The sequence below is a fragment of the Phascolarctos cinereus genome, unplaced genomic scaffold, assembly GCF_003287225.1.
Source record: "Phascolarctos cinereus isolate Bilbo 61053 unplaced genomic scaffold, phaCin_HiC Scaffold_4;HRSCAF=312, whole genome shotgun sequence".
NCBI lineage: Eukaryota > Metazoa > Chordata > Mammalia > Diprotodontia > Phascolarctidae > Phascolarctos > Phascolarctos cinereus.
Window position 1 is genome coordinate 515,103,959 of NW_027555847.1, and position 13,839 is coordinate 515,117,797.

Here is a 13,839-nt window from a genome sequence, read left to right on the forward strand (position 1 = left end):
AAAGATTTTGCTCAATGCCTTTTCTGGGACCCCCAGTATCCGTGCTTTCCCCTCCAAAGTTATTAGAGATAATAATAGGAGGGAAAGGACTAGCTTTAAGAGGAACTCGGAAAGGCTACTTGCAAAAGGTTATATTATTTTAGCTGAAACTTGAAGGAAGCCAGGGAAGGCAGGAAGTATAGACAAGGGAGAAAATTCCAGTCATGGAGGATAGACCATGAAGATACACTGAGTAGGGAGATGGAGCATCTTGTACAAGAAACAGCAAGGAGGCCAGAGTCACTAGACTGAAGTGTATCTGGAGAGAGAGTAAGATGTAATAATAATCATGATAATAATAATAGCTTACATTTTTCTGTCATTTAATATGTTCCAGGCATGGGTGCTAGGCACTTTACAATTATTTTCTCATTTGATCTTCACAATAACCCTGAGAGACTGGTGCTTTTATTATCCCCTTCTTACAGATGAGGAAACTGAGGCAGACAGAAGTTAAGTGACTTGCCCAGGATCACACAGCTAGTAAGTGTCTGAGGCTGGATTTGAATTCAGGTCTTCCTTACTCTATCCACTGTGTCATCTAGCTGCCCTTATCTGGTATAGAAAAGGGTCAGATTATGAAGGGCTTTAAAAGTCAAACAGAAGATTTTATATTTTATCTGGAGGCAATTAGGAGCTACCACAGTTTGCTAAATAGGGGAATAACATCTTTAGACTTGTACCCTAGGAAGATCATTTTGATAGCTGAATGGAAAATGGACTGGAGTTGGGAGAGACTTGGGGCAGAGTGCCCAACTAGCAAGCTGTTGGAATAGTCCAAGCATTAAGTGATGAGGGCCTCTACCAGGGTGGGGATATTGTCAGAAGAGAGAAGGAGGCATATATAGGACAGATGTTTATTTGTTTATTTATTTATTTTTAGTTTTCAACATTTACTTTTATAAGATTTTGAGTTTTAAATTCCCCCCTTTCCCAAGATGGCATGTAATCTGATATAAGCTATACATGTACAATCATCTTAAACATATTTCTACATTAGTCACGTTGTGATAGAAGAGTCATAACAGAAGGGAAAAACCACTAGAATGAAAGAACAAAACAACAAAAAAAGAAAGAATAATATACTTTGATCTTCCTTCAGACTCTGTAGTTCTTTCTCTGGATGTGGATAGCATTTTCCATTATGAGTATTTTAAAAAAATTTTTATTTAGTATTTTATTTTTCCCCAGTTACATGTAAAAACAATTTTAACATTCATTTTTAAAACTTTTAGTTCCAAATTTTCTACCATCCTCCCTCCCTAACCCCTCTCATTGAGAAGGCAAGCAATTCAATGTAAGTTATACATGTGGTCATGCAAAACACTTTCATAATAGTCATGTTGTGAAAGACTAACTATATTTCCCTCCATCCTATCCCGCCCCCGGTTTATTCTCTTCACTCTCTTTTCACTCTATCCCTCCCCAAAAAGCTTTTGGCTACCCTGTCCCCCAATTTGTCCTCCCTTCTATCACCCCCATTTCTCATTACCTTCCCCTCTGCTTTCCTGTAGGGTAAGATAGATTTCTGTAACCAATTGGGTGTATGTTATTCCCTCTTTGAACCAGTTCTGATGAGAGCAAGGTTCACTCACTCCCTGTCACCTTCGCCTTCTTCCATTCCATTGTAAAAGCTTTTTCTAGCCTCTTTTATGTGAGATAATTTACCCCATTCAACATTTCCCTTTCACTTTTTCCCGGTACATTCCTCTCTCACCCCTTAGTTTTACTTTTTCTATATCATCCCTTCATATTCAACTCACACTTGTGCCCTCTGTCTATATATATTCCTTCTAACTACCCTAATGATGAGAAAGGTCTTATGAGTCACAAATATCATATTTCCATGTAGAAATGTAAACAATTTAATAAGTCCCTTATGATTTCTCTCTCCTGTTTACCTTTTCATACTTCTCTTGAATCTTGTATTTGAAAGTGAAATTTTCTATTTAGCTCTGATCTGTTCTCAAAAAATGCATGAAATTCATCTATCTCATTGAATATCCATTTTTTTCCCCTCATGGATTATATTCAGTTTTGCTGGGTAGGTGATTCTTGGTTGTAATCCTAGCTTCTTTGACCTCCGGAATATCATATTCCAAGCCCTCTGATCCCTTAATGTAGAAGCTGCTAAATCCCGAATGTGGCTCCATAATACTTGAATTGTTTTTTTCTGGCTACTTGCCAGAATATTTTCTCCTTGACCTGGAAACTCTGGAATGTGGCTATAATATTCCTGGGAGTTTTCATTGTGGGATCTCTTTCAGGAGGTGAAAAGTGGATTCTTTCAGTTTCTCTTTTTCCCTCTGGTTCTAGAATATCAAGGCAGTTTTCCTTGATAATTTCTTGAAGGATGATGTCTAGACTCTTTTTTTGATCATGGCTTTCAGGTAGTCCAGTAATTTTTAAATTATCTCTCCTGGATCTATTTTCCAGGTCAGTTGTTTTTCCAGTGAAATATTTTACATTGTCTTCTATTTTTTCATTCTTTTGGTTTTGTTTCATAATTTCTTGATTCCTCACAAAGTCATTAGCTTCCAGTTGCTGTATTCTATTTTTTTTTGGGGGGGGGTTTCTATTCTAATTTTTAAGGAACTATTATTATTATTTTTTTTTTGGTGAGACAGTCAGGGTTAAGTGACTTGCCCAGTGTCACACAGCTAGTTAAGTGTCAACAGAATTATTTTTTTCAGTGAACTTTTGGACCTCCTTTTCCACTTGGCCAATTCTGCTTTTTAAGGCATTCTTCTTCCCATTGGCTTTTTGGAACTCTTGCCATTTGGTGTAGTCTATTTTTTTAAGGTGTTATCTTCTTCAGTATTTTGGGGGTCTCCTTTACCAAGCTGTTGACTTGTTTTTCTTGATTTTCTTGCATCACTCTCATTTCTCTATCCAATTTTTCCTCTGCTTCTCTCACCTGCTTTTCAAAATCCTTTTTGAGGTCTTCCATGGCCTGAGACCAATTCATATTTTTCTTGGAGGCTTTGGATGTAGGAGCTTTAACTTTGTCATCCTCTTCTTCTGAGTGTGTTTTGATCTTCCTTGTCACCAAAGTAAGTTTCTGTAGTCTGAGTTTTTTCTGCTGTTTGTTCATTTTCCCAGCCAATTACTTGACTTTTTTTTAACTCTTTGTAAAGTAGGGCTCTGGTTCCAATGTGATGAGCAAACTGTCCCAAGCTTCAGAGGTTTTGTGCAGCTGTTTTTAGAGATGCTTCTAGGGACCTGTAAGTTTTCAGTTCTTCCAAGGTGGTATGATCTAAGGAGAGGTGTTTACTCCTCTCCTGGTCTGTGCTGTGGTCTGTGAGCTACCACAAGCATATTTTTCTGCCCTGGAACTATAAGGAGTGTCCCCTCTCCCTTGCTGCCACAAGCTCTGCTATGCTAGTGCTCCTCTTTGCCCCAGGACTGCCACCCAGGACTGTGACCCAGATCCAGTTATGGGCAAAGCAACAGAGACCTGCCTCAGTGCTAGCAAAGAGACCCCTATAATCTCCTCCTGACCAGTTGTTCGATCCCCTTAACATCTGTGGGCTGAGAGCTACAGAAGCAGCCACAGCCATTGCTGATTCAGTCACTCCCAAGGCCTACTCCTGGTTTGCTGGGGTCAGGGCTGTGGTGGTATGGCCTGCACTAGACTACACTCCTCTCTCATCCAAGTCCAGTAGACTTCCTGCTGACCTTCTGTGTTATCTTTGGCGTATGTGGGCTGAGAAGTCTGGAAACTGCCACTTCTGCCAGAGATTCAGTCCCCTGAGGCCTGCTCTAGGTTTGCCAGGGTCTGGTCTGCCCCTGCACTAGACTATGTTCCTGTCTTAACCTGGTGCAACAGACCTTTCCTGTTGACCTTCCAGGATATCTTGGGCTGGAAATTTGTTTCGCTCTGTCTTTTTGTGGGTTCTGCTGTTCTAGAATTTGTTTAGAGTCATTTTTTAAAGGTATTTGGAGGAGTTTAGGGGAGAGCTCAGCTAAGTCCCTGCCTTTACTCTGCTATCTTGGCTCTACCCTTGAAGGGATGTTTTTTAAAATGTAGAATTGATAGGACTGGGCAAGTGATTGAACATGAGTGGTACAAAAGAGTGAAGAGTCTGAGACTGAAGCCTGATCTGACAATTGGTATCTCCACTTCGTTTCCTCTCGTTCTCTTTTTCTGCAGTCTGGCTTCTGAACTAATAAGGTCAAAATTCAATTTGAAAGTGGTGATGCCCTGGACATTAATGAGGTTGTTAGGAAGAGGGGAAGGTTTGCTAAAGGGGAACAACGGGTTCAGTTTTGGACATACCACGTTTAAGGTGTCTGAGAGGCAGATGGTAATATAGCACTGGAGATCTGGATGAAAGGTGGAGATGGATCAGTGGGTCTGAGAATGATCTGCATAGCAATGATAACCGAATCCACAGAATTTAATGAGATTACCAAACAAAACAGTATAGAGGGAGAAGAACAAGAGCTGGAGGATGAGATGACTGACATGGTCACAGACTACAGACAGGTCTGGAAGGATGAAGATTGAGAAAGTTCATTAGATTTGGCAATTAAGAAATCATTGGTGACTTTGAAGAGAGCAGTTTCAGTTGATTGATGAAGTCAAAGGCTAGACTACAGAAGGTTTAGAAGAGAGTAAGAGGAAAGGAAGTATAGGTACCAACTGTAGACAGCTTCCTCAAAGAATTGAACCACAAAAAGAGAGTGTATAAGCTGGTAGTGAGTGGAAATGTACAGCTCAAGTACAGATTTTTTGAGAATGAGGGAAACCTGAGAGTGTTTGTAGGAAGCAACCAAAAGACAGGAAGAAAATAAAGGTTAATGAATTCAATTCAATAAATTTTTATTAAGTACCTACTATGTGCCTGTGATACAAATCAGAAAAAGAAAGACAATCCGCCCTCAAGAAGTAATTTAATGGGGGAAGACAACACAGAAAAAGAAGCTGAAAAGTGGAGGGGGGGCAGTGCGTGCCACCAGGATGTGTGCTGTCCTGTGGAGTTGAAAACAAGCAGAGCTGCTGATGGAAAGTGGAGAGTTCCCTGGAAAGTGTAGAGCCCTCTATTGGGGGGGGGGTTAGTGCTCCATCCTTCTGATCAGAAGAGACAAGTAACTAAGTGCTGGGTAGCAAAAACTAAGTCACTCGGCACGCTGATGCAATTTCCACTTATCTTGGATGGGGCATGATGTTGGAGTAGAAACCAAGCAGAGCTGCTAATGGAAAGTGCAAAGTGAGGATGGTAGAAAGGGCAGTCTGCCAGAGTAGATGAATGGGTCGGGATCACCTGTTGCAAATAGAGGGCAAAGTACATGTCTTGGCAAAGACACAGGCTGCCTCTTCATGTGAGTCAGGGATAAAAGAGGAGATAATGGGGAAAGACTTCTGAATGATGTGACAGAAGAGAGAGGAGGGAAGAAGAGGGAGCTCTCAGTGAATGGCCTCAATTTTTTTCAGTGAAATATGAAGCAAGATTCTCTCAGCTGAGATAATAAGGGCAAGGGGGTACCATGAGAAGTTTGAGTGCAGTAATAATCAATTAGGGAGATATGAAAGGACTGCCTTGCTACAATGAAAATCCAGTTGAGATTATGTAACAAGTTTGTAGTGGACCAATAAGCATGGTTTTGAGGCTTGGCAAAGCGTGATCACTGATAGGATGAGGAGCAAGCAACTGGAAAGTATAGGTTTTTTTGGAGTTGAACTGTTTCACCAAGGGTTTGATATAGGAAAGGGCAAGTACTGTAGACAGTGCTTGAGGAGGTAGTCCAGGTAATGGAGTGAAACAAGGCTGTGTGCTCGCTCGCATACTTTTTAGCATGATGTTTTCAGCCATATTGTCAAATGCTTTCAGTGACAGTGAACATGGCATCAAGGTCAGCTACCACACTGATGGTAAATTCTTCAGCTTGAAAAGACTATAAGCCAAGACCAAAGTGAAGGGAGTGTTGGTGCATGATTTTCTGTTTGCAGATGTTTGTGTACTCAATACAACCTCTGAAGCTGAAATGCAACAAAGTAAGGATGGATTCTTTGCTGCTTGTGCTAATTTTGATCTAACAGTTAACACCAAGAAAAAAAACACAGGTGCTCCATCAGCCACCACCACACCATCTATACGTGGAACCATTGGTTACAGCGAGAAGTTTTGAATGCTGTGGATAAATTCACTTACCTTGGTAGTGTACTTTCCAGGCATGTACACATTGATAATGAGATTGATGCGCACATTGCCAAAGCTAGCTCAGTGTTTGGGAGGCACCAAAGGAAAGCATGGGAAAGAAGAGGTATTAGACTGACTACTAAACTGAAAGTCTACAGAGCCATTGTGCTGACCTCATGTTCTGTGCCTGTGAAACCTGGACAGTATACCAGCGCCATGCCAGGAAACTGAATTGCTTCCATTTGAATTGTCTTAGGAAGATTTTGAAGATCACCTGGGAGGATAAGATACCAGACACTGAGGTCCTTTCTCGAGCTAAGCTGCCAAGTATTCAAACTCTGCTTCAAAGAGCTTAACTCTATTGAACTGGCCACATTGTTGAATGCAAAATGTACATTTGCCAAATAGATTATTTTATGGAGAACTCACACAGGGCAAGTGTTCACATTCACATTCACATGGTCAGAAGAAGCACTCTCAAGGTCTCTCTTAAGAACTTTGGAATCGATTATGTGACGTGGGAAACACTGGACTGCTCAGCATAGTGTGCTGTGCTCTATGAGCAAAGCAGAATTGATGTAGCTCGAGAGAAATGCAAGATACTCATACTTAGAGAATCCACCCCAAAGGTTCACATGGACTATTTGTGCCCAACCTATTGTAGAACATTCCGAGCTCATATTGGTCTGATCAGCTGCTGTCGGACACACTAAAATTTGACTGTGGCATAGTGATGTCATTTTGGTCCTCTTTGAAAAAGAAGGACAAGAACAAGAGGGGTGGAGGTACTGGAGGTCATTGTAAGAAGAACAGGGTTAAAGAGATTGTAAGGCAGAGGGAAAGGTGGAATGACCACAGATTATGATCAGATAAAGGAATTCCAGAGTTTGTGAAGGTGAGAATGGAACTCTTGTGGGTGATGCCAATATCAGAGGTATGAGTAGCTGAGGTGGGTAGGTCATGGGAAATGAATTTAACTTCTCCCGCACTGTTCTACAGCCAAAACCAGTCTTCTTTCTATTCCTCACATAAGATTCTCTGTCTCTCACCTTTGTGCCATCCCCCATGTGTGGAATGCACACTCTCCTTACCTCTGCTTCATAGACTCTTTCTCTTTGTTTAAGATGTAGCTCAGGAATCATCCTTTGTGTAAGCTTTTCTTGATTTCTCCTCTCCCCTCAATTGCTAGTGTCCTTCCCTCCAAAACTCTATTGTATTTAAGTCCTTGGTATATCTTCATTAATTTTATATTCATACTGTATATGTTTTTATATGTACTTGTCTCTCAATTAGAATGTAAACCCATTGCAAGTAGGGATTGTTTCTTCATTTTTTGTATCCTTAGCACTTAAAATAGTTCCTGGTACATTGTATTTAATACCATTTAATAAATGCTTGTTTTTTAATTGAAGATTTGAGGGAGGAATGATTGAGGGGACAATCTCCTAGAGAAGAAGGGAGGAGAGGACCAAAAGTACATGTAGAGGTATAGTGTGAACAATGAATATTTAACACCTTTCTTCTATGTGATCTAAGAAGCCATGATAATATGAAACTTCAAAATGCCTTGGAAAAGGAGAGTGCTAAAAACAACAGCAGAACATGCCAAAGATAAATTTTGCTCACTTCATAATTTTACTGGATTCCAGTTAGTCAGAATTTGCATTTAACTTAACTTCCATATTCTTCCTCCAAAGATACAGTCACTACCTAATGCCAAAAGTTTTAGTAGTTCTTTTGAAGGATAAAAATGAATTAAACATGACTATCAATATTGAGAGGTAGAGTAAGGTAAGAGTGATAACAAAAGTCAGCCAGCAAAAAGCCATTTAATATTTCAGCATGAATTTCCAAAGCCTATAAAAATATTCTATTAACATAAAGAGACTATGTAGAAAATAAAATTTAAAAACTTCGATCTAGAGCTGGAAGGGACCTTAAAAGCCACCTAGTCTAATCACCTCATTTTACTGTTTTCAAAACTGACAGTCTTAAGGAAAGTGCTATCCAAAGATGCTAAATGGTTTGCTAATAATAAAACAATACCACCTTAAGCTAGGTGGTCATTGGATAGAGTTCTGGCCTTGGAGTCAGGAGGACCTGAGTTCAAATGTGGCTTCAGACACTTGACATGTACTAGCTGTGTGACCCTGGGCGAGTCACTTAACCACAACTAACTCACCAAAAAAAGCAAAAAAAGACAAAACAAAACATCTTAAAAGTACTTTATATGTTTCAAAGTAATTAAATATTTATCTCATTTGGCCAAAAATTGAACTTTTAAAATAATTCCTTTGGTTTTTATTGCAAAAAACTAATTTTGCAGATATAGAGCAAAATGTTATTTTTCAGCTACTAGTGTTGCTTATGTTAGAGGATTAACCTTTAGTTTTACAAAGTATTGATAATTGTGAAATCCAAGAATTTCAGAGCACACACATACACCCTTCGTTCCACTCTGGAATAATTCTAATTATTTGTAAGCGTTTTCCTTGTGTTGAGCCAAAATCTGTCTCCCTATAATTTCTACCCACTGATTTTACTTCTGCCCTTTGGAAACAGACAGCACCTTCAAACATTTGAAGACTGCTATTGTGTTGAGGTGAAGTGGAGAAGACAATTTGCTTCTTCAGACTAAATATTCCTAGTCTCTTCTCAGTTTCTTCACCAGCTTGGAATGAACATAGTATTCTAGGTGTGATTAAATAACGAAACTATTCTTTCCCTTGGTATGGATATTAGGATTCTTTTAATGTAACTTAAGATGACATAAGCCTTTTTGGCTGCTAAATCACACTTTTGAATGATATTGAGCCCCAAAACATCTAGATCTTTTTCATAATGGCTGCTTTCTATCTGTCTTCCCATTATTGCAACTGTACAGCTTATTTTTTTAAACAAATTTCTTACCTATAAAATTTAATTTCATTCACAGTCACATTGTTCTACTCTGCTAACATCCTTTTGAATCCTGATTCCATCATGTACTATGTTAGCTAGCCCTCCTAGGTTTGTGTCTTATGCAAATTTGGGAAATATGCCATTTCTGCTTTCATTCAAGCCATTGATGAAAATGTGGAACAGAACAGTACCATGTATGCTGTCTCACTGTTTTCACCAAGAGAAACCTTCTTGGGTGATATAATCACAATCTTTCTGTCTAGTCATTCTCACCTCTAGAAACGGTTTTCTGTCTCCCTCTGAAACTCCATTAGAAACTTTCCTTGAAATGATTATGTGAATCAAACTCTTCGGTCTAGTCAGTGTCACATCTAAAAACTTTACATATGGTATTTAATACCATATGTAAATATGTGAGTATGTAAAAGTATGTAAATAGCATTAATTCATGATTACTTGTGATAACTTGCTAAATTGAATATTTGTACTGGGGTTGTGACATTTACTAATATTTTATAGATGTAAGGGCACAAGACATTAGAATCTATAAATTTCTTCCTCTGTAATTTGCTTCCATTAGGGAATGTTGGGTTTTTTTTAGGGCCTTATGATTCAAGTAGCCAGATTTTTCATTAATGTCATTAACACAGAGCTTAGCAGGCTTTTCTGTTATTATCCTTTAAAAAAGAAAAACAAGAAAAACAAATCTTTATTAAAACAATATCCAAGTGAAGAATATTGTCCTAAAGATCAAGTTAGAAAACAAACAGCTAGATATAATGATTCTTAATGTTGTTTGATACCTTCCTCTTCACTATTACCAATTGCCCCTAAATTCAACTCTGATCTTTCTCCAGGCTTACAAAGAGTACTTTTAATTTCACCAGAGCCTTTTGAGCTGAGAGTTCTCTGGGTGTGGTATCTTGACTCCAGTGCTCTAAGTTTCAGGGCAGAATGCCATCAAAAGCCCTTGTTGTTTATTTTTCTTATTTGCCAGGAGATTCCCTTCCTTCGCTGTATTTGTACCCCTGGGACTTAGCATAGTGCCTGGTACACTATGTACCTTTAATAAATACTTGTTGGTTGACCGATCACAGTCTCAACCAATCTACTGAACCTGTTCGTTGTATTAGGGCTAATTAAAAACCTTACCATTTCCTGTGGCTCCTCTGCAACTAATTTTCCTGACTCTGTTTCATGTCCTGAAGCCAAAAGGAGAGCATAGTTAGTTATGAATGATGCCAGGGGTCTGAATAAAACCATTTGTCTTTTTTCTAAGAAGAAAAGTATTTCTCAGCTGCTTGACCTGTGTCTGTTATCTCTTTTTTATTTTTAAGATAATTTCACTTATGTTTCTTTGTATCACTTTGTTAAAAAAAAAATTGGCCCCTTATTAACTAGCTCCAGTTCAAACTGCTTTCTTTTGAAGGAATAATTTATTGCTTCTTCATGGTCACCATTTCTCCCATGTCTACAATATGTTCGTTAGTTATTGACAGCAGTTTTTTTAAAAAAAATTTATTAAAGAAAATTTATAGTTGAGCAAAGGGGAGAAGCTAGGGTATGCCTGAGCATGAGCCAAAGCTAGAACCTGCAGAGCCAGGAAGAGAAAGCTGGAAGAGGAGCAGCCAAACAAAGTGACTACACCTGGGCCTGGTTGGCAGTAGTTGCACCAGTGATGGTCCCCAACCCTGCCTGCTGGTCCTCCTCCTGGGACTGGCCCAGCTGCTGATGCTGGAGAGTGCCTATAAAGTGGGTGAGTACTCTTTTACTAAAGATGATGGCATTGATGAAAAGGAAGAAGAGGAGGAAGCTGATGATGAAGATGATTTCAGAGTGAAGGAAGATAATGAGGTCCTGGGCCTGAGTGGTGACAACTTTGATACTTTTGTGGCTGACAAGGACACTGTTTTACAAGTTTAGGAATTCCTGAAGGAGGGAAGTGATGTCATTATCATTGACATCTTCAAAGGTGCTGATGACCAAGCTTGCCGGCTATATCACTAACAGCATGAGGGAAAATGACAAATCCCATCATACTTTCAACAATGTAGTTGCAAAATTCCTAAAAGTATCTTTCTAGAAAGTTGACTGTGATGCAGCCCGAAAAAAGTTTCACTCTAAAAATGAACAAAAAATCAGTGTTTTAAATATCCAGGAACCCACTAAAGGAATGTCATCAAGCATAATGTGGTGAAGTATGTTATGCCATTAGATAGCCATTGAACAACTTCCAGTGATGCCAATACATGTGTTAAATATCCTTTGATGGTTGTCTGTTATACTGTGGGCTTCAGTTTTGACTATAGAGTTACTGCTCAGTTTTGGAGGAACACAAGGTATTAGAAGTTGCTAAGGGCTTCGCTGAATACGTATTTGCTATTGCTGATGAGAATGGCTAGTCTTTTGAAGTGAAGGACTTGAGGCTTAGCAACAGTGGCAAAGATTTCAATGCAACTACCCTAGCTGAAGATGGCAAGAAGTATGCCATGGAACCAGAGGAATTTGATTTAAATGTACTCAGGAACTTTGTGTTGGCTTTCTGAAAAGGAAAACTAAAATCAGTCATCAAATCCCAATCTATGACCAAAACCAACAAAAAGCCTGTAAAGATTGTGGTGGTAAGATATTTGACTCCATTTTGATGGACCCCAAGACAGATATCCCTGTTGGATTCCATGCCACGTGGTGTGGAAACTATAAGCAGAAAAGAGCTGTGTACAAATTGAGGGGAGAAGTACGAGCATAAGAAAAACCTGGTTATTGTTGAGAGGGAGTCACTGCCAGTGATGTGACCTGTGACCACTACCAAGTGGAAAGATTTCCTGCCATCTAAACAACCTGTTTAATTTGAAAATGAGAAGAGACTTTTGGAGCGCTTGATCACATTTATAAAAGATCACAGCACAAAACTGAGCAAGACCAAAGAAGAGCTTCAAAGGCCAAGAAGAGGAAGGAAAAGAATATGTATACAATGTTGTTTTCCAATGAAAGGTTGCTGAATGGGGAACAAAATGAATCATGTGGGCAAAGGGGGTTGAGTGTTAAAGCATTTATAGCATCTGATTTTCGGGGAGGTATTTCGCATTGTGTTACAGATGAGGAAATAGCATGAATGTCGCATAATAATACAGCTCAGATTTTTAAAGAAAATACATCTATTTTGTCATTAAAAAATAAATATAAAGTTCCAGCTAATAGGGTAGACTTCACCTCATTGTTATTAGTTACCGGCTAAGCTACTTATCCATGAAAATACACAGGTTCTAACACTAAGTTGCTAGAAACTAGCCACCACTAATACTAGCTATAGAAATGTTTCACTTCCTACTCCTATTTTATTTTTTTTTAGTATATCTTGGCAAATTGATTGCAGCTGATTATTTGACACATTAGTTAGTTATTCTTTTACTCTTGTTTCAGCTTTTTAGATTATCCCAAATTGATTTTTTTAATGCTTTCCCCCAAAGTTTTCCTAATTTTCCAAGTATTTATTTTCAGGTCTAAACCTAACCAGTACCCTTATAGAAAGGACTTAGTGCCTTGTCGACTTTTTAAATTTAGATTTCCTTTTACAAAACAATAAAAAGAAGAAGATAGATAGATTGAACATTTATTGATTACTGTGCACTAACGTGCTGGAGATACAGGTACAAGCAAGCATGATTCTTGTCCTCAAGGAGTTTGCATTTTAAGGAGGGAAGACTGTACATAAAAGGGATCTAGAAAAGGATGATGAGAGGAAGGCAGCATGATATGGATGTCTCATTCTGGGCAAGACACGGAGGAAACTTATTTATCAGTGTTCTGCACGGTGCCAGGCATATATTAAGTGCTTAATAAACACTTTTAACTTGACTTGACATGTATGTCTTTTACTTTTCTGTTGTTTTTCTGCTATACAAGCTGCCTTTGTGAGATACATTTTATTCCTTACAATAAAACCTCATTTATCTGGCATTTTCAGAGATAAAGATATGCTAGTTGAATGAATTTTCTGAAGAACTAAAGTTTATTCTTACGTACTTACCAAGAATAATCTAGCCATTTTGCATGGAGTTTTTTTTCCCCTTTTCTCTTAAATAGAGTGTTTTGGAACTATTATCTTTTTTCCTACGTGATTTAGAATCATTGCCATAAACATCAGTGATGGTATATATTCTACATGTTGGGGGACTATTGAGACATATAGAACTATTTTCCTGTATGTGGAACTAAAGATATTTGACATTGGCCTTTAGACATGAGGCATTAGATAATGCATAGCTTCTGAGAAAATAAAAAATTATTCAATAGACTCTGCAGTACATTTAATACCATCAACTTCCTACTAAAAGGACAGTTTTCCATAATTTATTTTAATTAAGTCTGTTCAGTAATTTAATAGTTCACTAAATTTACTGGTTTAATTTATTATATCTTGTTCACTTGTTTTCTCATTCACTTGTCTTAGAATTAAATGAAATATTCTGTATTTGTTAGACTTCTATATTTTGCCTTTACTGCATTCAATCTGACAAAATGTTACATAGTTTTCTTTAAATTGATATTTTTAAAAAGGAAAAGTGATTTAAATATACAAATCAAAATTCTGTAGCCAAATAATTATCCCAAAATATATTTAAATATATTGTTGAAGGCTGGATGTTGAACAGCATTTAACATGAACTTTCATAGTGTATCTATGTTAAAACATTTTTTGTGTTTACCTGATGTTGTGTATTTCCAGTTTTGGAGCAACAGAATTATTAATTAA

General features: G+C 38.1%; 1 protein-coding gene and 1 pseudogene across 1 annotated transcript in view; both read left to right on the plus strand.

The window, feature by feature from the left end:
- Window positions 1-13,839, plus strand: part of ANKRD12 (ankyrin repeat domain 12) — a 196,272-nt gene that overhangs the window by 88,891 nt on the left and 93,542 nt on the right.
- LOC144457195 (protein disulfide-isomerase A4 pseudogene) lies at window positions 10,815-12,603 on the plus strand (annotated as a pseudogene).